The following is a 21,831-nucleotide window of genomic DNA, read 5'->3' as shown; positions in this document are numbered from 1 at the left end:
CCACATCACTTTGTTAACCAGGTAAGCCTATTGGGCACACAGTGCCTTTTCAAGGGTGACTTGGGAGCAACATGTGGTGAAATAACTTGCTCATGATCATCCAGGAGACAAATAAGGATTGAGAGAATCAAACTCTGTACTTTAGGAATGATAGGGCACATCCTTAATCCCCTGCTCCAACTAACAGATTACATAATTTTGCACAAATATTCAGGCACACCTGCAATAAAACAGGAATATTACCAAGATAGGAACACAGCAGTGAGCAGAATATTAAACTAGACTGAAAAAGTCAAATAACTTTATTATTCAAGAAAGTATTTGCAAGACACTTAGTATATGCCTTTAGTAAAAACATCTATAAGTGAAGAAAGTAACAGATAAATCAAAGATCCATTCATCTACAACCCCTTTTTCCCATTTTGGACATGGGGTCGGGGTGTCACTTCAAGAATGACAATCATCTAGATCCAAGGTTTACACCACCAGGTGGCTAGCCCTGTCACAGTAGATCTCCCACCCCACACACTCTCGAATACACACTCACACATATGGCCAATTTAAGCTGTCCATTCCACCTACTGCATGTTTTTGGAATGTGGGAGAAAAATGGAGCACCTGGAGGAAATTCACGCAAACTAAAAGGGGACATGCAGACTCCACACAGAAGGCACCCCAGCTGACAATCGAACCAGGGAATACTTGCTGTGAGGTGATAATGCTATCCCCTGTGCCACTGTGCCACCCAAGATGGATCACAGCTAGAGTTTTGGAAATATGGAAGCATAATAGCTGCTAATGTTATATAAGTTAGTGTTGAATATTGAAAGTTTTATGTGGCTGTGGAGGAATATTAATGATATGGTGGCTTACGGTTAATTGATGAAGAGTGATGTGAATGGAGTCGGGACATATGCAGCTGTGCATTACTATGCCATGGGTGCTGAATGCTGAGAATGGTAAAAGGTTTCCAAAAAGTAATGTATAATGGTCAAAAGGAGGAGTGGGAAATGCCATTTGCGTGCAGTTGAGTTTGCCCCTGTGGCCATTCCAAGAATAATGGAGAGGGGGTTGTCACCTCCCTGGAGCATCATAAGCGATATTTAATCCTGAAGGAAAGGCTGTCTCAGTCTGGCATAGTGTTTGTCAAGTTCTTGTCAAGCTTATGAACATTTCACCTTGCTGGACTATTCAGCTGTTTGCCCAATGAGGAGAGAGGTCAGTAGTTTTAATGAATTTTAAGTAGAATTCAAGGCTAGTAATACTAGATAGTGTCATTACCTTTTACATTTGACAAGCAATAGATTGCGCTGTAGGAATGGAATAATGTATTAACTTTCTTGTATATTTTATTGCTTGTTATCACTGCCCTTAGGATATAATACCAATTTTAGAGGAAGCTAGTTCCTTTATAGTGAAGTGCTAGGAATTCCAGAAAAGGATTGTGTAAAGTTGCCATTACTTAATATATCCATGGCTGGTTTGTTGAGTTGATGGAATTTATTAATGCAATACATGAAGCCTTCAGTTGTTAATGGTACATATTTGTGCCCCTTGGGTTAAGGATTTCCTCCTTGATATTTATTTCAGATGACATCTGGCCAGCGGTCCTGTGAAATGGTGGTATCTGTTAGCAGAGGCAGGGTTGGAGTGCATTGTGCCGGACAGCTGATATGCTGTTGGCTATACTCCTTTGTTTTCAGTCCAGGAAGTTAGTGGCTATGGCTAGAATTCACTAGTCTTCTAATCCCCTTTTACTTCAGGACATGCAGGGTGGTTTACATCTCTATGGTATGCATAACTCTCAATTGTCTAGAATTTTGTGTAATTTTCAGTTGTTGCTGAAAATATATTACTCCTCAACACAGAGTTTAATATCTTCTAGCAAATCATTTGGGGCTTAAGTTACTAAACAGGGATAGACATTTGGGTTCAAACTGTACATCCTTATAAACGAATGCTGAGGCAAGCCAGTTATTCTTGCAACTTTTCAGTTTATAAGAGCAGAATAATAGGCTACTCCTCATTGTGGGTGTTTATCTCTATATTAATTTGGCTTTGCCAAGTATTGTGGTGTTACAGGTTATAAAAGCTTGTTTAATGAACTTTGCACCTTAAAGTGAGGTTGGTAAATCCACGAGGAGGTAAGTCAGTGATCACAGGCAGTGGTGTTTAGACTGTGGTTGGCTTCTCTACAGCACTTGTAGGTGTTCAGACAGCTTATTCTGGCACTTTTCTTGTGTTCTTCTGTTTTTGTTAAGTAGGATAGCAGCAGTAATTTTCATGTTTGGCTAAAGGTGTGACATTAGTTCTATTCATCCATCCACATCCCCTTTTTCCCATTTTTGTACATGGGGTCAGGGTGTGACTTCAACAGTGACAGTCATCTAGAGTCAAGGTTTACACCACTGGGTGGCTAGCCCTGCCATAGTAGTTCTTCCACACCACACACTGGCACGCATACTCACACCTATGTTCATAGGTTCATAGGTGTGTACTACGCTAATGGCCCTGGAGCCTTTACAAGCCTAGCTCAAAAAAATTCCCCAGTTAATGTGCCACCCGGGATAACTTATCTTATCCCTCTTTTCTTTTTAAGGTAGAAATGAGATTCCAAATTAAAATGTGATGGTGAGACCTGCATTTATTTTATTCTTTCCTGGGGAAAAGTAGGAAGTTTAGTATAATAAACTAAACACTTTGCCTAATATTCTGTGAGTAACAAGTTATAGTATAGCTAGTTTAATTTCAGAGGTTGACAACAACTGTGAAACTTGCTTGGGTTGTTACCCAGAAATGTATTTGAACAGGTTCTACATTCGGTTTGATGCTTTGCCTTACACAGTATTGACAGCCCACCTCAAAATGTTTTAATTAACGACAAACTGCTTTACAATACAGCACAGAAAAAGACATTCAAAAGTCACCCCCACCAAAGTTATAAATCAATAAAATTGATTGTTCACTCAGTGAATCCGAAACAAGTATTAATATTGTAACAAAAGTAAAGTCAATGATATTCCATGTCCAATTTAGTGTGTCCAATTCACCTGCTGCATATCTTTGGAATGTGGGGAGAAACTGGAGCACCTGGAGGAAACCCACGCAAACGCAGGGATGACATGCAGATTCCACACAGAAGGCACCCCAACATGTACTAATTTTAGGAGGTGATCTTTGCTATGTGGGGAGGTGAGTAGAATTTAAATATTATAATAATGACTTTCCCTCTGCTTGCTTTTGGTACCATTCCAAAGAAGAAATTAATCCTGTCAGCTGTTACCACAGTTGCAAAACTTATTGCAAAATGTTGGCCTGCTAAGATATACAAAAATGCCTAAAACAGTAAAAATTTTATCTTACATTATTTTTATTAAATTTGATTCATATTTTTGTTTATAAAACAAAAACAACATATTGATTTCATGAAACTCGATTGAACTACACAACTACCTCTATTTTATGTCATGTTATGATTTGATAATCTATTTTATTTTTATTATTAAAATCTATTTATTTTTTATGTATTTTTTTCTTTTGTTGGATTGTCTTTTGTTTCATTGAAACTAAACTGAACTACACAACTACCTACTTTTTTACACAATGTTAATATTGTATGTGTGTATACTGTTGTCTTTCGAAATATCTATTAAATACTAGTGAAAACTGAAACTGGTTTTCACTTCATTGTGAAATTGCAATGGGTCACTATCTGATAAGAAATAGAATGTTTGAACAGAACAAAGTCTGTCAGAACAACTTCCTATCATCATGGCAAAATTAGTTCACCCAGCCCTACATGATCACAAAATGTTAACTAAAGATATTTAAAAATCATTCAGAATAGAAACTAAGAACATTTTCATGTTAGGAGTTCACAGATTATATTTCTTGCTTTGATGTAAGGAAGTGTTTCTTTATTTGTTCACATCTGGGGTGTCATCCTTCGGATCACATCTAGGTTAGCATCTTCACACAATGATCAGACATTGGTTTCATCCATTGGATTTTTGTAGCCTATTTTGGTGATATTTTAGAACTTCATTCTTCAACAAACGCAATCTGATCGTGACATGACCATGTAGTCCAATGTAGTTTCGAATCAGTTTCACTAATGGGCCTGTTAGGAAAGAATATCTGGCTAATCAATAAAAAAATAACAAAAAGGTAAAATCATAATCAGTACAAAAATAAGGGCAAATTCGTGCAAAAAAAATCGAACATAAAAATAAATGAGAATGATGATTTTATGTTTTTACAAATTTATATCTGCAACATCTTTACGGCAATATTATGTTGTATAATGGTTTATAATTTATTTTATGTATAATGATATAATGTAGGGTTTTATCGACACTTTCTGAGTTTCTGCGGCTCTGTGATTTTGAGAAGTAAGAACAAAGATAATTATTTGCCTAAAAGTATTGCCTCTCGTTTCGATATTCTTTTCTAAGTTCATTTGTCAGTTCGGGTTGCCGAAGTTAAACCTGTTGTTTTTCTGTTGCCACAGTTGCTTTCTGTTGATGGGCAAGCTTCCCAGCTTCATTGGCAGAGCCATCTGAGTGCACTGGTTGTTTTACTTAGCTTCCAATCTTCTATGTTTCTCACCTTTCAGATTGTTGCTTCCCCCGGTACAGAAGCCATACAGATGATAATATTTATTACAGGGTATTTCAGTACCCAACAGGTTATTATTAAGTGTATCACCTGGATATGTTATGTATAAAAATAAAAAATAAAGAAATAAAATAAACATAATCAAAATCCTAACACCCAAAGCATTTTAGTTGTATAAACAATACAGGCACAGGTAACAAGAGCAGTGAGCTATTATGATAGTCACATCATGTGCTTGTCTAAAGCTTTTGGGGGGGCTAATTAATAGGTCTCTTCCAAAAATCTTGATTTCTTGCTGATTTAGACTTGAGAAAAATATCTTGGTTTGAAATCAAAAGGTGCAGGGTTTAATGCTGGTGAGCTATACTTTTTTTTGCTTGTTTTTCATTGACAGGATTACCAGCTTTTGGAATAATCAATTAATTCCACTACATTAGCTCTTCGTATATAGTAATTAATTAATCATAAATAACATTATTATTTTTTTCTCTTCTGTCTGTCTTCCTCAATCATGCTGACCCTTGTGGAATAGAGATCCTGTTGGGACAGGATAGTCTCTGAAAAAGATGCCTTCTTTGAAGAGATCGCAGAGGGGCGACATCAGCACTAGGGATGTCAGGTAACATAGATCAAGAGAGCAAGAATGCCTACAGTGGAAATAGATCTTAAACAGAGCAAGACATTGGCCAAGAGATCAAGACATCAGTCTCAGATAGGAGCATCACAACCTGTTACTGGGGAACAGACTGCATTTGATCTTGTGGTAGATCAGTCTTCAGCCACCTTTGTAGGTAATGAGATTGAGGTAAATTGTCCCGAAGAAGTTAATCTGTAGGATCAGACAGTTGAAGAATAATCTAGAATTATTTTAGATGTATTGTCTGAGGATGGTAGGTCTAAACATTTTGACTTAATCATTGAGGAAGGGTTCAGTAATTCACAGCAGCCTTCCCAGCTTCCTTTAGCAAGCCAGCAAATTGCAAGGCAAAAAAGATTGGTAATGGCTATTGGGTGGGGGGTGGAAGGGGGGCAGCATGTAGCAAAGCTCTTCTTGTGGCTCAAATACTATATCAGAAACACCTGTTATAGCATATATTCCTCAAACTATTAAGGATATGATCTGTTTTGGGGAATATGTAGTTGTCTTTGACTTGACTGACATTAATGGAATTCAGAAACTTTTGGAGGCTAAGGTGTTTTGGGACAAATATTTAGAGGTAGCCCTTGCTGTGTTTGGGAAGAGGCAAGTGAGTAAGTTAAGACTGAAGGGATAACAGGGTCAGCAACTTCATATATATGTCAGTGATTGTCTAGATGAATCCTGAGCAGGCTTTGCCCTTGCTATCACATTTTTTTTGTGTGTCCTTAAAAAAGCATGCAACATTAGGGATGGGCAGGTCTGGTTCTGATACAGACAGAAGTTGCATAAGTTGAAGGCATTGAATAAGGCACTGCTATGGGATGAGCATCATCCAGATACATGGTTAAGTGTAATGATCGATTCACTCAAACCACCCACTCATGGAGATTAGGACAAGCAGGCAGATGAGGAGAAGGTCTTTTGGGCCTTCAGTTGTGTTAGTTATGCTTGGTAGTCTTGCCATGTATCTCACATACATTCACAGTGTGATAAAGGGCATCTCACATTTAAATGCTGGGCAAAAGGTGGGCTTTCACCTAGTAGATTTTCGCAAGCTGGGGAAGACACACAGTCAGTTCTTCTTGCAGAGCAACCTGAAAGAAGCAGGAGCTCTTTTCATGGGTTTCAAGGAGCTACTTCCTTTTGACACAATGTCCAGAAATAGAGTCTCATATTCAATAATTAAGATAGATGTTCTGATCAAGGAGTTGTTGACATAACCGGAGTGTGGACTACATAATATTTGTTACAGGTCCTGTTTTGAGATTTTTCATTAAATTTAATGCTTCTCTGAATGGTAGGATTTCTAAAACCTTTTGCACAATTAGCAGTAGGGATGTGATAGTCCCAAAAGTGCTTAATAAGGAGATAGATGCTGGAGGGCAGAGGGCTCTTCGAGGTTCCTCTCTTTGCGCTCCTTCAGTTTTCTCCACTAGATCTCATGCCTGAAAGGAAAAAAAGGTAGTTTAGGCCGATTCATCATTTATCATTTCCCCAAGGTTTCTGGGCCAATTACTACATTAGCAGGAACAACACACGTGTACTATTCATCATTGCATGAGGCCATTTGACTTATTGAACAATTCTGAGACCCTTGAATTTCAAAATTAGATATCAAGGCTACCATTACTTTGCTCCCTGTTAGAGAGAGAGATTTGTTACTCTTGGGCATGAGTACTGAAGACCATTTTTCTTTCAGTATGGTATGACCATGCAAACAGGATATATTGTGACATTTTCTATCTTTGAAAAATTCAGTACAGACTTGCATAGGTGTTAACAGCAAAGGACCTGGATTCTGAGGAGGGCATGGATCACTTTATCTTTCCATTTCAACAGCTTGAGATGTCTCTTGCTAGAGATAAAATTGAGAGGTCCATAAAATATGTGTTATGCTTGGGCCTGGAAACTGATGTGGCTGTTTCATCTTTAAGTTGCCATGAATTAAGTCAGACCACTTGAGGGAGGTCATTGGTGTGTTCCTAGCTACACAAACACACACAGTGTATGGGTAGCTTTTATGATTAATTAACATTGTCTGTAGGGCAACTCCCCCTGGAAGGGTGTTTGTCAGATCCTTGTCCAATTTGTTGAAGTATGGCAGTAAAAAGCATCTCAGGGTAAGAGTTATTAAATAAGTGAAAGGTCATGCTGGTTGTTGTATATTTTCCTTGTTGGCTACAATGGTATCTCCCTATAGCAAAATGACTGGGTCTCCTCAGAAGCACAGAAAGCTTCAATGATGGGGCTCATGGAATAGTGGATAATATGGTGAGGTTACTGAATTGCAGTACTGCGGCCAGTACTATGGTCAGTGGAGTGAAAGAGGGATGTTGCCTTTTTACAACTTATAACAATCTGGCTTGTGATAATAGTGATGCAGGATCTATTTCAAAACATGAAAGTAGTGTTCCTTTCAGACAACCTGAAGGGTATTAAGCAAAATATCATTTGGGTCAGCTTGGGTTCAATCTAGTTGTTGTTGGTTCTTAATCCCCAAATTAACTTGTCTTCTTCTGCCAGATATGTCCCTGGGAAATGCATTTTTTTATAGCTGATAGTCTCTCTCTCTCTCTCTCTCTCTCTCTCTCTCTCTCTCTCTCTCACTTGCATATACCCAGATTTCAAAATTTGGTACCTGAGGTACAGGGAAAATCTCAGTATCATCATACCAGAAATATGGCTGAATGAAGAGGAGTTACAGTTCATTTGTTAACATCTTTCTGAGCAGTTAGCACTAAAAAAGCCAATGGGGTGGCCCTGTTCTCTTTCTGGAAATTTTACAGCAACTTTCTATAACAGTAAATGTGGTGGCCACCATCACTTACTCTTCCTTACATTGTGTCTAGATGTTTTTGATTGAGACAGACAGTCCCATTCAAATTTAGCTGCTAGCCCTCAGTTGGTACATCATATTTGTTAATTTGCCAGATTATTTGAACCACTGGTTCATTATCATGCTGTTGAAAAGATTCAAAATAGTTAAAGAGGTAGTAAGGAATCCCCAAAGACCCATTGAAAGGTAATTACAACTCCTCATCATTTGAAGAGTACATTCCATTTTTACTGATTACAACATGAATACAATTTAGGACACGTTGGTCATATGCTGGCGCTTTCAGGATTAGTGAGCTCTTACACCCATTATACTAGAGAGCATTTTAGTAAGTAACAATGTGGATTTAGTACGGATCTCCATGTCCAAAACAGCTCAGCAGAGATTAGTTCATCAGGTAATCATAGATAGGGCATCAGACCCATTGATTTGCCAAGTTCAATGAGTACTGACTTTCTGTAAAGTAGCTTTTGAGGGCACTTCAGAGAACTTATGTTTAAGCTTGCCTGAGATCTTCCAGTCACCCCTAAGGATGTATGTTATATGCATCATCATGTCCTGGTAGCTGAAGTGTTGCCACTCAGGATTATTCTTCATAACCATTTTGGATAGGGAAGGTTATTAACCTGATCTGGGAGGTCAGTCATTGAAAGACAAAAAGCAAACAGGCAGATTGTCCATCAGAGAATTTTTGTCATATAGTAGATCATTTTCATCTACTGGATAGAGTTGCTTAGTTGTGCTTTTTTTTTATTTATTTTAATTTTACCTGTCGTGTATTATAAGATTGAGCATTCACTCCTAGCCTTTTCCACTAAGAGAGAAATCACGTGGCTGAATGGTTAAAACCATGTCTTTACCCCTCATCCTGTGAAGTGATTTAGAGAGGGTTTTCAAGACTTCATTGGGATATGTTGTGGTTATCAGTGTAACTTGTTTTTCATCAGGTAGACTATCTATATGCTCTATTGATTAATTTATGGGGGAACAATACAGGCTTTGTTGTTAAACAGCATTTACTAATCAAGATCTACATGAACTTAATGGTGATGCAATGGCTGTTTACTGTGATAGTGGTGGTTTGATTGGGTCTCTGATCATAACCACGTTATTATGTGCTCAAGACATGGATGCCAATTCATTCTCAAGGTGAACCTCGGCACACATGTTGAGAACACATGATAATCGGTTAGGACTGGTGACACCTTATCATAATACTTTGTAGTGCATGTACTACCAGTTACAGAAAAAAAGCACAAAGTGTTTTACCAGCTTTGACAGCCAGTAAAGCACTAAGCAAGTACTATTGTACCGATAACATGTAATATAACTGGAGGAAAGTCAGGGACAGTTTTTAAATATTGCTGTAATTTACTTAAAATTAGTTATTTACAGACTGACAGAACAAAAATATATGGCAAGACATTCAGGGATAATTGAGAGAGAAGGGACATCTCATGTATGAGATCTGACTATAATAGCACTTAGAGGATGTGTAACAATTGTTGCAGACTTCTAAAAGAGCTGAAGAAAATAAAGTGATAGAAAATAAAATATGGACAAACTTGCAATGATGGTTAGACTAAGTCATTAGAGAGTACCAAGTCACAAAAAAAACAGTAAGAAAATAAGTTCAAAAGGTGTCCAAGCTGGGAGTGATAGAAGAGTCAGAGAGATAATGGATCAGCCCTTTAGTGTGTATTCCTCGACCTGATGGAAGTATTAGATTTTGTAATAACTTAAGGAAACTTTACAGCATATCAGTTTGATAACATTCCAATACCCAGAACTGTACAGCATATCAGTTTGATAACATTCCAATACCCAGAACTGATGAAGTGATAGAAAGCCAGTGGAATACAAATACTTAGGACACATTAATGGAAGAGGGATAGTAAGAATACAACTAGGAAAAATACAGGCCAGAGTAAACTGGCTTGTACCCTCCACTTAAAGACATGTAAAGGCTTTTCCTGGACTAGTTGGGTTCTACAGAAAAATTTCTGTTGAATCCAAAACCCATGTTTTTTTTTTTTTGCAGGGAGGGAGTAGATGTGGCAATTTTTTTTTTTTACAGACTGACATATACCTTAGGGATTTAGAGATTTCTGCAGAGTTAGTCAGGAATCTGCCTGTATTAACCAGATAACATGGCACTAGTTTACAATCATTATGGAATATATGAAGAAGGTTTGAAGGCAGACAAAAGGACATTGGTTTCCCAACCAAAAGAGCACCACAGATATAAGCAGCCAGTTGCTGGAAGACCCTGCAGGCATGGAGAGCAGCTGACAGAAACTCTTAATACTCAGAGTAGGAATCAGGGCTTGGGAGACACCTGCACCCTGGGACCTTTCTTTCAAGTCCAAACCATAAATGGAAGGGTTAAATGGACTGTGTAGTATGTGCAGAAGAAACATAGAAGGTACTGCTTCTCTTCATTTTAAAAGCCAAGAGAACTGTTGTTTACATTTTGCATTTAGCATGTATAGAATAAAATGTGTGATTTTTTTGTATCTGCTACCTGCAGGATTACTTTATACACAAGCAAACATGCACCCACATTTAAATAGGTAGATAGATAGATAGATAGATAGATAGATAGATAGATAGATAGATAGATAGATAGATAGATAGATAGATAGATAGATATTTCTGGGAATGGAAAATTCATTGACTGCACATTTTATCACGTACATGGTTTGTGATGTCAATGCTGAATCTTTCAGATTTACCAACATTTTCAACATTAATGATTAGGAGTCCCTGTGTAAATATTTGCTGGTTTTGATTCGAGTAAGACCTAGGTAAGGGGGATTAATGTGTATGTATGTGATGTGTGTCTGAGTGTCTTGTGTAGTCGTAGTGGTATGGAAATTATTTCTCTAGGGTAAGATATAGAGCTAGGGTTAGGCTTAGGATGCATTAATGAGGTGGCATGCGTGGGAGATGAATTTGTTTCACCAAGTCATATACTCAACCCTTATTCAATCCTACTTCTAACTAAAATTGTAAGTGAAAATTTTGACTTTATTCATGTCAATATGAATCCCTCTGTCCTGTGTATCGCCCTTTGCTTTTTCTGAATATGTTTCTTAAAACTTATTATTTTGCTAGCTTTTATCCCTAAATCCTGGTGACCCTGGTGAAATTTTATACACACACACACACACACACACACACACACACACATAAACACACACATAAACACACACACGCAAACACACACACAGATGGACGCACACACACACACACACACACACACACACACACACACACACACACACACACACACACACACACACATAAACACACACACAGATGGACGCACACACACACATGCACACATACACACACACACACACACACACACACACACACACACACACACACACACACATACATTGCTTTTCATTGCAAACACAAAATAAAAGCAAAAACATTGTAAAAAAACACCCACAATACAGAAGGCCAAATAGAAAATAAAACATAATAATAAAATAAAAATAATGATTTTGTGGAGGGCAAGTTAATTGGGCAGCACAGTGCTGCAGCAGTTAATGTTGTCGCCTTACAGCCAGGTTCTCTGGTTCGATTCTCAGCTGGGGTGCCTTTTGTGCGGAATTTGCATGTTCTCCCTGCATTCGCATGGGTTTCCTCTGGGTACTCCAGTTTCCTCCCACAATCCAAAGACATGTGTCTGGAGTGTTTCTCCTGGGCCTCTGCTGAAAATAGGGTCTGTCCTAGTCGGACTTTCCCGATCAACAAATGATAAATAAAAATAAAAAAAACTTATCATGTCTTGCTGCGTAACTATACCAACTCCGGATCTTGCAACAATGAGTAAAGGAACAAAACATCCTTAGCCAGCTATTCAATGATCTCTAAAATACAGCATGAGTGGTAAAATATCACTTGATAAAATTAAATTTGATAAAAAAGATGGCTAAATCAGTCTTGAACAACTGAAGCAATGACCAAAATGATGTACTCATATCTGTCTATATAGATAGGTGTGTGTGTGTGTGTGTGTGTGTGTGTGTGTGTGTGTGTGTGTGTGTGTGTGTGTGTGTGTGTGTGTGTATATATATATTTATATATTGGTATGTGTGTGTATATATATTTTTTTCTTTAATTTTCTTATTGGGTTAACCACTTGATAATCATCAATCCCATATCTTCAACCAAATGAATTTCTTCCCTTTGCCATGGTGACAGACACGTGAGAGAAACTTTTACTAAGGTATTCATCTGAGGTTTTTCTATTTATGAGAGCTGATATTAATATGTTGGCCAAAGATAATGATGATCTTATACTGAACAAAGAATTAGATAATATATAAATTGTACTATTATAAGTCTACCAGCAACTATTAATCTTTCTCTAGCAGAAAAAGATAGACTTCAAAGATCCGTGTGGCTTTTGCTGAAGCAGCTGTTAACTTCAATTTGGTGGTGTTACTTCATTTTCAAATAATTGCACAATTGTGATTTGTATGCATACTTGCTTATCTGATGCACAAATAAATGTAAATATTGTGTAGCTTTAATTTGGTATCAAGGAATACCATACAAACACCTTGTGGTTCATGTTATTAATATTATTATCAAGCTATTGCATGCATTCATAATACTTCCAGAAAATAACTCACATTTTCTCTGTTACTGAGTACGCTATTTTCCTGAAGAGCCTTTCCTGACCTCTGCGGTAACTGGGCAAGCAAAACTATTTTCAATAATTTGTCCAGGTGAGCAGTACCTGAGATATTTGAAAACATATGATATTTTTGCATATTTTATTACTAAATTAATTTAAATATAAATATACATGTACATATAAATATAAATATGCCACTACCATTAAGGCTTAATAACAGTCTGTCCACTTTTAAAGGTTCAACTAAAACACCATCTCAAGGACTCTTGACTATGCTCACCAGGCTAACTCTAGGATTGCTACCGTTGGAAGAGACAAAACATGAAAAAATCCCCATTCTTTAAAAGATATTTGTAATATCACTTTGGTAACTTCTATGCTTATTAGAACTATTAAAGTGATTAATCAAGGTGAGTCTAAATATTATACTGAAGAAACCAGGACAAGAAAAAACATGTAATATTTGCAGTTTCCTATGTGTACTTTACACTTTTCTTGAATCCAGGTTTTATTCATATCTATTATATAAGTTATACTGAAGACAAAAAAGAATGAGTAATTTTAATGCACTCGGGTCACTCCACAACAAGTATAAATATGACTGTGTCATTGTCCATGTTGGTGTGAATGACCTGAGACGTACCTCCCTGGACTACATGAAAAGAGACACAGAAGAGCTCTCCAATCTTCTAGCCCAGGCAGGTATGACCCTAGCTCTGAGTAGCATTCTGCCATCACCCCGAATGATACTGCAGTACAAGAACAAGATGATTGACTTCAACAATTGGCTAAGCTTCTGGTGTCATTCTATGGGGATTTAATCTCTGTCTGCTTGGGATGACATGGTTACAGATCACAATGCTTTGCCACAGATGGCCTGCATCTGTTGCCCCTGGGATTCTGGATACTGGCTAAGGCTCTTGCTGCCCCTGTAGTGCCTTTTTTAGGCAAGGTTCAAATGACAAATTCACCACTGTAACAGGAACAGGCAAGCAAAAACTGAGGGTAATGCTGCTCAATGTTAGAAGTCTGAATCTCAAAATGCACTCACTCGAGGCACTTCTTAAAATGGAGAACATTGATATCTGTGCAGTGACTGAGACCTGGTTCAAGGCTCCAGAGAGCACCCCTGCACTACCAGGCTATAACTCATACCACACATTTCGGCCATGTAACCTGGACCGAAACACCAAAGGTGGAGGTGTGTCCATATTCATTAATGATATCCACACCTGCAGGCTAGTTGCTCAGCATAATGCATCCGAGGTTATCAAAGTGCAACTAACTCTGGGCAAAACTGCAATCCAAATTGTAGCTTGCTACAGATCCTCCACCATGCCCCAGAATTCCCACTCCTCTTTTCATGATGTACTGGAAAATATTAGGGTTCAACCAAACACCCTAATAATGGGTGACTTCAACTACCCCACAAATAACTGGGAAAACTACTCGTGTAACAACTCCTTTGCTCAATGCTTTCTGGAATTCATAAACTCCAGTGCCCTTTATCAACTTATCCACACCCCCACCAGAAGCAACAATATCCTAGACCTAGTCATTACCAACATGAGTGACTGGTGTTCTACACCTGAAGTCAACTCCTCGTTCGTCCGATCCGACCATAAGCTAATCACCCTTGATATCCACATCCCGCCCCCTCCCCCCATTAAAGAAACCATGGTAAAACATTTCTCCAAAGCCAACTTCATGCTTCTTAAGACAGAAGTGATCAACTTCATGACACCCATGCAGATGGACAATACAGTTACAACTGCTGAATCCTACACAAATGCACTCTATAAGCACTTACACAAGTGCATGGATCATGCTATCCCAAACAGAACCAAGACGCTGTCCTCCAAAAAAAGGAGGCCAATCTGGTGGTCCTTTGCCATAAACAAACTGTACAACAGAAAGAAGAAACTGTTGCAAAAGAGGGTAAAATCCCATGAGTGGAGGAGCTCCCTGGTCAGCTTCAGTAAGAAGCTGAGTTCCCTTATAAGATCCTCCAAAGTTAGCTATGAAAAAAAAATCACCACTAATTCTAAGGATAACCACAAAGCATTCCATAGCTATGTCAAGAATCCACACTATCCTACATAAGCCCTCCTCCTGTTCTAGATTATTCTCTCTAGTCTCCCTCTGTAACCCACTGCACTCCCTCAGAAGCTCAGACCAATGTCTCTTACAGATTCATAAACCTAAAAAATCATTAGGACAAAACCTATATTCCTATATTCCTGCTCTTTCATGGAAAAAGCTTCCCTTGCCCTCAGAGATATCTCCTATGCAAATGAATTCAAGACAGCTTTCAGAAATGACCTATACAGCACCTAGAGATGTCACTGCTACCATCCCACCTAATTTTTCCTCCTCTCCCGTTGTCCTCTTTTATTCGTCTCCCTCCCTCACCTCTCTCACAACTACTTCCTTTCCCCCAATAATGCTATCTAACTTCCTGTGTATTACAACAATTATTCTCCTACTTGCACTCTATAGCCCTCCTAACAACTGCCCTCATAAATCTGATAATAATTTTCCTTTTCTACCTTTCTCACTTATTTTCCCCTCACACTATTTGTCAATCCAGCCTCTATATTTCTCATAATAGATCACCAACTTACAATTCCTTTGTATTCTTTGCTAATTTGCACTGACCAAATCCTCCTCATTAAACACTTCTAACTTGCTATCCCTTATCTGCTAACATCTCTCTTGCACTACAGTTTGTCACCTGTTTAACCTTTTTTGTATATACTTTCATGTATTTACTTTATTTTTACTAATCCCCTGTTAATTCCTCACTTGCACAGCCTTTACTGTGAATTTTGTATTCTGTAATGTGAATTAATTGATTTCACAATTTGTCCTTTGAATTTTATACTTGCATAATTTGTAACCGTAGAGCTGATATTTTTTTTTTATTCTATACTGAGTATTTTTCTTTAGTTGCATAATTTGTCCTATGTTTTTATACTTGTATAATTTGAACTGTGGAGTTTTTCTTCCAGGGCCTCAGCTGAAAAAGGGTGCAAGCTCAGAAGGACTAACCTAGTCAACAAATATCAAATAAATAAATAAATAAATCATAATGTATCACTTACCAAGTACTCAGATAGAATCAGGAGCCACTACTAACATGTGTGTTGATGGGTCTTGTGAAATGATATAGTGGAGACCATTACAATTCCTCCCCCATAAATAAATATGCTCAGCAACTGGAATTTATTGGCTGTTTGATTGTGATTGTTTGATTGTGTTGAAATGAATGAATAAATAAATAAATACTGTGACATACACCAGTTCATTGCTGTCAGACACAGTGGATGGAATTCAATAAAGCCCACAAGGAGCAATTCTCCATGTAAGCATAGTGTTATGGCCCCAACATGGAACATGGCCACTGAGTGATCCAGAAAACAAGGGGGAGGGATGTGCATGAGCGTGTAGACACAGAATTGTCCACAGAATGCAAATCACCTCATAAGCTAGTGAAAACCATGCAAATGAGGTTGATTTGTGATACAACAAGCAGAAAGGCACCTATGTAGGTGCTGTGTTGGTGGAAGACATTTACGCGTATAGAAATCATGTACCGGACTGTAAATTTTAAACAAGGGCTGTAAAAGCCTAGAAAAAGGGTGGATATGGTACAGTAGGCATGCAAATGGCCAAAACTATGACCAGTGAGTTCAGAAAGCCAGGCAAATCAGTAAAAATAATATTTCTTTATAGGTTCATAGGATGATGCTAGGCTATTGGCCCAGAGGCCCTTATAAGTCTAGCCAAGAATTTCACCCATGTTCCCTCAAAGTCAGCACCTGTTTCCTCTGTCCAGCAGGGACACAGGTGGGATCCCAGGGGTATAGATTCTGTTTCCCATCCAGTCATCCAGATTCCTTGTAAAGAGGGCTAGAGAGTTACTGTGCTTGACATGGAGAGGGAGTCTATTCCACAGATGGGGGAATCTTTGGGACACAACTCTATCCTCCCAAGTTCTATTAATGTCACAGACCAGGTTAAGGCCTTACATGTGGGTTGCATAAGTGGAATTTGTCTAATGAATATGCAGCAACTCTATCAAGGCTGGGTCTGAAATGGTCTTGTATGCCAGACTGAGCAGTCTGTATGAAACTGAGTAGAGGGACAGGGCTTTTAGCCTATCTGTATAGGACAGGTGTTTGAGACCCTAGATTTTCCTCTGTGGTCTCTCTCTTTAAATAGATATAGTGCATTTGCATGGTGTGCAGCGATGCCCAAATATGCCATTATGGGAAAAAAATAATAAAAAGTGAAAAAAAGCAAAAAGTATACATTAGCAAATATATAGCATTATAGTGCCCAGCATGCAGAATATTACAATGGTAGATGTCAGTAGTTGTTATGGAGGTAGGCCTTGGAGTAGTGAAGTATCCAGGGTATACACAATTAGCTGTATGTAAATGAGCTGGGGTTACTGACTAGCAAATAGGGCTACAGTGTCCGCAGATACAACCCGGAGTAGGCTAGAACCATGTAGGTAGTGGTAGAACAGGTAGCTGACATCAAAATGGGGTGTGCCACACTATGTTAAAGAGGATTGGAGCTCAGCAGAGCCTGTTTGCACTCAGCTAAGCACAGCTAAGTGTGGGGGGGTGTCTGATGCTGCTGAGCGTGTTTTACCTAGCTTAAGAAAAGCTGAGCATGTCAGTGATTGGGGGAGTGTCAAAATTGCTGAACAGTGTTTACACTAGTGCCGCCACACTACTTAGCGGTGAAAAAAAATAGAAAAAATAAAGAAATAAATAGCCTGGGGAAGCCAATTAGGTAGCAATGACTGATAAGGCCTATTCAACAGACACTGGCCCATTCAAACCCCCAGTGGCATACCTATCAGATGGAATGTAGCATGAGGAGCCAATCATACAGGCTGCAACTGCAGCACACCACTATAAGGTATGCATACATCATACAATCTGATTTTCCCACATACTCTGCACCATTGGAATACACACTTCGGAATTTTAACTGACAAAATGCTAGGGGCTGCTGCTGCTCTGCTACATCTGTATGTGCTTTAAGGTTGAGGTCAGTGAAGAAGAGGATGATGCTGACAGTAAGCCCAGACTGAGAAGGAGAAGAGTGTTCAGGCCCAGGGTGACTTTCCAGGTGTTACATACCTGCATATTGTAGAATGCCACAGGATGGACAGGTACATACTACAAGACCTTACCGAACTCTGCCACCCTCAACTCAGACCCAGAGCTAACAGAGGGGAACCCATCCCAGTGGAAACAAAGGTATGTGTAGCCCTTAGAATATTAGCTACAGGTACTTTTCAAAGACCAACTTGGGATGTAATGGGTATCTCACAGGCATCTGAATCCAGGATACTCCACCAGTTCCTAGATGCCATGCAAGCACATGCCAGTAAGCACATTTATTTACCCCTGGAATATCTGCAATATTCAGCTCTTCTACCATGTAGCGCACTACCCTATGCAGACCATTTCAAAAATCTCCAGCTTTACTCCGCCGCATATTGCCTACTCAGAGGTGATCTCTGTCAAACATACAAAGCTATGTCAAACGCAGAGCTGTTGGACATGCTCCACTTAAAAAAATCCCAATTCCTCTGAGCTACACGCTCTAGGGACCTAAAACTTGTTACCACAATAAACAGAACATGCTGGAGGGATAGATTCCTGTCCTAGAGACTTCCCATCCTCTGGAACAAACTACCTATCTATATCAAACAAGCTCCTCTTTAGCACTCTTCAAGAAAAATCTTGATGATTGGATGGGAAATAGGAAATTCACCCCGGGGATCACTTCTGTGGCTCTGCTCAACAGTGGCACAGGAAAATAATTTTCTTGGGTGGTTAAAGACAGGGTAACTTTTTGACTAGGCCTGTATAGGCCCTAGGGCCAACAGCCTAGTACCTACCTATGCACCTATGAACCTATGAATTACACAGTATGATCCTGTGGAAACAGCTGCATCAGGGACATCACAGGGAAGGGACACACATCCCCCCATGATTGCCAAGTTCCCTAGAGCCACAGGTGGACTCAGAGGAGGAACCCCATGAGTCTATCCCTGTAGGCAGATGTAGGTGTGCCCAGTATGCCCTGGCCTTGGAAAAGAGGGAATGCATAGCACATGCACTGACAACCTAGGATCCTAGGGACTGACACCTCACTCTGACTCACATACATAGTAAAAAGGATGCTGGCCACACCACATAACCTGTACTTTACCATGTATTGACTTGTGTACTGCATGTACCAGACAGAGATAGTTATCTCAACTCCTGCAGGCACAAGGTAAGTCACTCTTCCATTACAACAATTGAATGGGGTAGTAGACTGTGGTATGATATGGATAGACCTGCCCCATGTATGCAAGGGAATAGAGTGGGCTACCAGGATAGCTGCAGACTACTGACAGCTGTGTGGGACAGCAGGAACTTTCTAATACTGGCTGACCCATAATATGCAGTAGACCCCATGCCAGCAAAACCTGCTACTGGGCCTGCTATTTATTTCCACCTTAGATGCACAGTTAGACAATATCCAGGCAGATAAGCTCCCTGGCATATGTGATTAGTGCTTAGCGCTATAGTACATACAACTAGATAGGTAGGGGTTCTACTCTCAAAGCTAGACACTCTGTAAGTGTATGTATGTGTGTATGTATGCATATCCCCTTGCAGCAGAATAGCTGTCTTCCCTGTGCTTGCATGCAGCAGTTATAATATTTTTAGGACCTGTGTAAAACTATTAACTCCCCCAGTGGCAAACTTTACAGCACCTGCAGATGTCCTCCACCTGAATTGTAGTGTCCAGCACTACAAAAACATATAATCTCCATGGCACATGCGATGCATATGTAGCACTATAGTATTTATAACTACACAGGTAGAAGTTCCACTCTCAACAAGGGCAGTTCATGAATGTGTGTGTAGGTGTGTGTGTGTGTGTGTGTGTGTGTGTGTGTGTGTGTGTGTGTGCGTGTGTGTGTGTGTGTGTGTGTGTGTGTGTGTGTGTGTGTGTGTGTGTGTGTGTGTGTGTGTGTATATCCCCTTGCAGCAGTGTAACTGTGTTAGGGCCACCACCTGTCCCACTGTGCAGGTTGCAGTCTATGTTTGGCCAGGTGAGTACTGTAAAAACAACTAAAACAATACATAGGTCTCAAGAGTGTAGGACAACAAACATTTCCTACATGTGTGTAATAGTTCATAAAGCAGTCATTTTGCATCAGAAACGCCTTAATGTTCTGAGACATACCATACTCTAGAGAAATGCTATAAAAATAAGATGTCATATTGGCAGACCAAGAGAAGTCGAGTCCTTTGCACTTGCCATGGGTATGGTTAGTCCTACCAACTCTCACGATATTACATGGTGTCCCACATTGGGCATTTGTTAAGGTGGCATCCCTATGCTGTATTGCCTATGTGTGTGTGCAATATGTATGCATGTCAAGGCTTTTTAAGTAGACACCACCCCTAAATAACCCACATGTATCTTGGTATGAATACTAACCGCCACCACCCACATTTGTAGGTACTGACTAAGGCTGTGGCAACTCTAAGTTGTGTGCTGTCTGTCACTGACCCACCAAATGATGTTAACACACTGTAACAGGGTCTTACATCAAGTACAGACTGGTGACAAGGTCCTGGTCTCAAGCTAAATGGAGAAAACAGTACTACCATACCATACAGCAAGGACATGGCCCTACTGTTTGCCACATCATTGGCAACCCCATAAACACACAACCTGTGTTGAGAGACCTGGGTACTCAGTTTTATAACAATGTTGCATTCAACCATCATGTAGTAGCAGTGGCAGAAAGGTCTTGTATGTGTTTCAACTCATAGGTGAAGGGAGTGCATCCAGAAAAAAGGTGGACATTTCCTCTGTATAGTCTTCAGTCAGTAGAACAATAATTTAGTACAAAGGCACTTCTGAATAATTTAGTACAATGGCTGATCTGATATGTACCTATACAGACATCTGCACCAACTGGAAAGGCCATGGTAATACCCACAAAGGTAATCCATTGCCTCCAATACCTGTACAGCCTCTAATCAGTAGTGCCCCACTTGGTATTGGGCAGGTTGGCAAAAGGTGGGCTGTGGCACACCTACAAGGCAATGTTGTACCCTGCCCTTCAGCAGCTGCCCCATACATGTGAGTCTAATTCCTCACATATTACCAGCACAACAGGCCTGAATCTGATATGCTACATCAACAAAACCTGCAGGAGACACAGGTTTCTCTCCCAGAGGCTGCCCCGTCTCAGGAATGCACTTCCCATACATGTCAAACAGAGTACCATGCAGAGCCTCATCAAGTGTAACCGTGATGAGTGGATGGGATGCCAAAAATCTGTCCCAAGGGTCCCACCTGTGTCCTTCAATGATAGGGGCAACAACTGCTTATTGATGATTCTGTTAGGAATAAACTAATGGCTAGGCTTGTAAGTGCCTCACAGCTAATAGCCTAGTAACATCCTATGATCCTATTATACTGGAATCTTGCAAAGCAAACACCAAGCACACATTGGCGATATCCACTCCAGGCAATCATCTCCCCTTCTTGACATATGTCTGCAACATCAAAGAAAGCACTCAGATCTGCTCAGTAGTGGTGGTCAAGGACACGAGATATACAAGTGCTGTAGGTGTAGCATACTTTATGCCTGTCAGATTCAGTGTAGGCTTAACCCCCTGTCCCCTACATCAGTACATCAGGACATCCTCAGTGCCTGCCCCCTTCCCCTTATATGTAGGGAACAGGTCACCACTGCCACCTCAAAGTCATGGTATAAAGCTGACATGGGAGCCTATCACATCACAGGATGCATCCTACATGACCCCAAGCATGACCTTGCAGCACCATAAGGCACTGTATTTCACCAAGGCCTGACTACCGCCTTTGTCCCAGCCAAGTGGAGGACACCCACTGTCACCCCTTCACACTAAGGTGGGGAGTCCTCCAATTTGGAACATTATAGACCCATCAGCCTAACTAGCCTGAGCTTCAAGGCCATGGCACAGTTTATAGTGAACTTCATTAACAAGGACATTGACA

The sequence above is a fragment of the Protopterus annectens genome, chromosome 5.part0 (assembly GCF_019279795.1).
Source record: "Protopterus annectens isolate FY-2018-M chromosome 5.part0, PAN1.0, whole genome shotgun sequence".
NCBI lineage: Eukaryota > Metazoa > Chordata > Ceratodontiformes > Protopteridae > Protopterus > Protopterus annectens.
The sequence above is the reverse complement of the archived record's forward strand: the minus strand, read 5'-3'. Positions refer to the sequence as shown.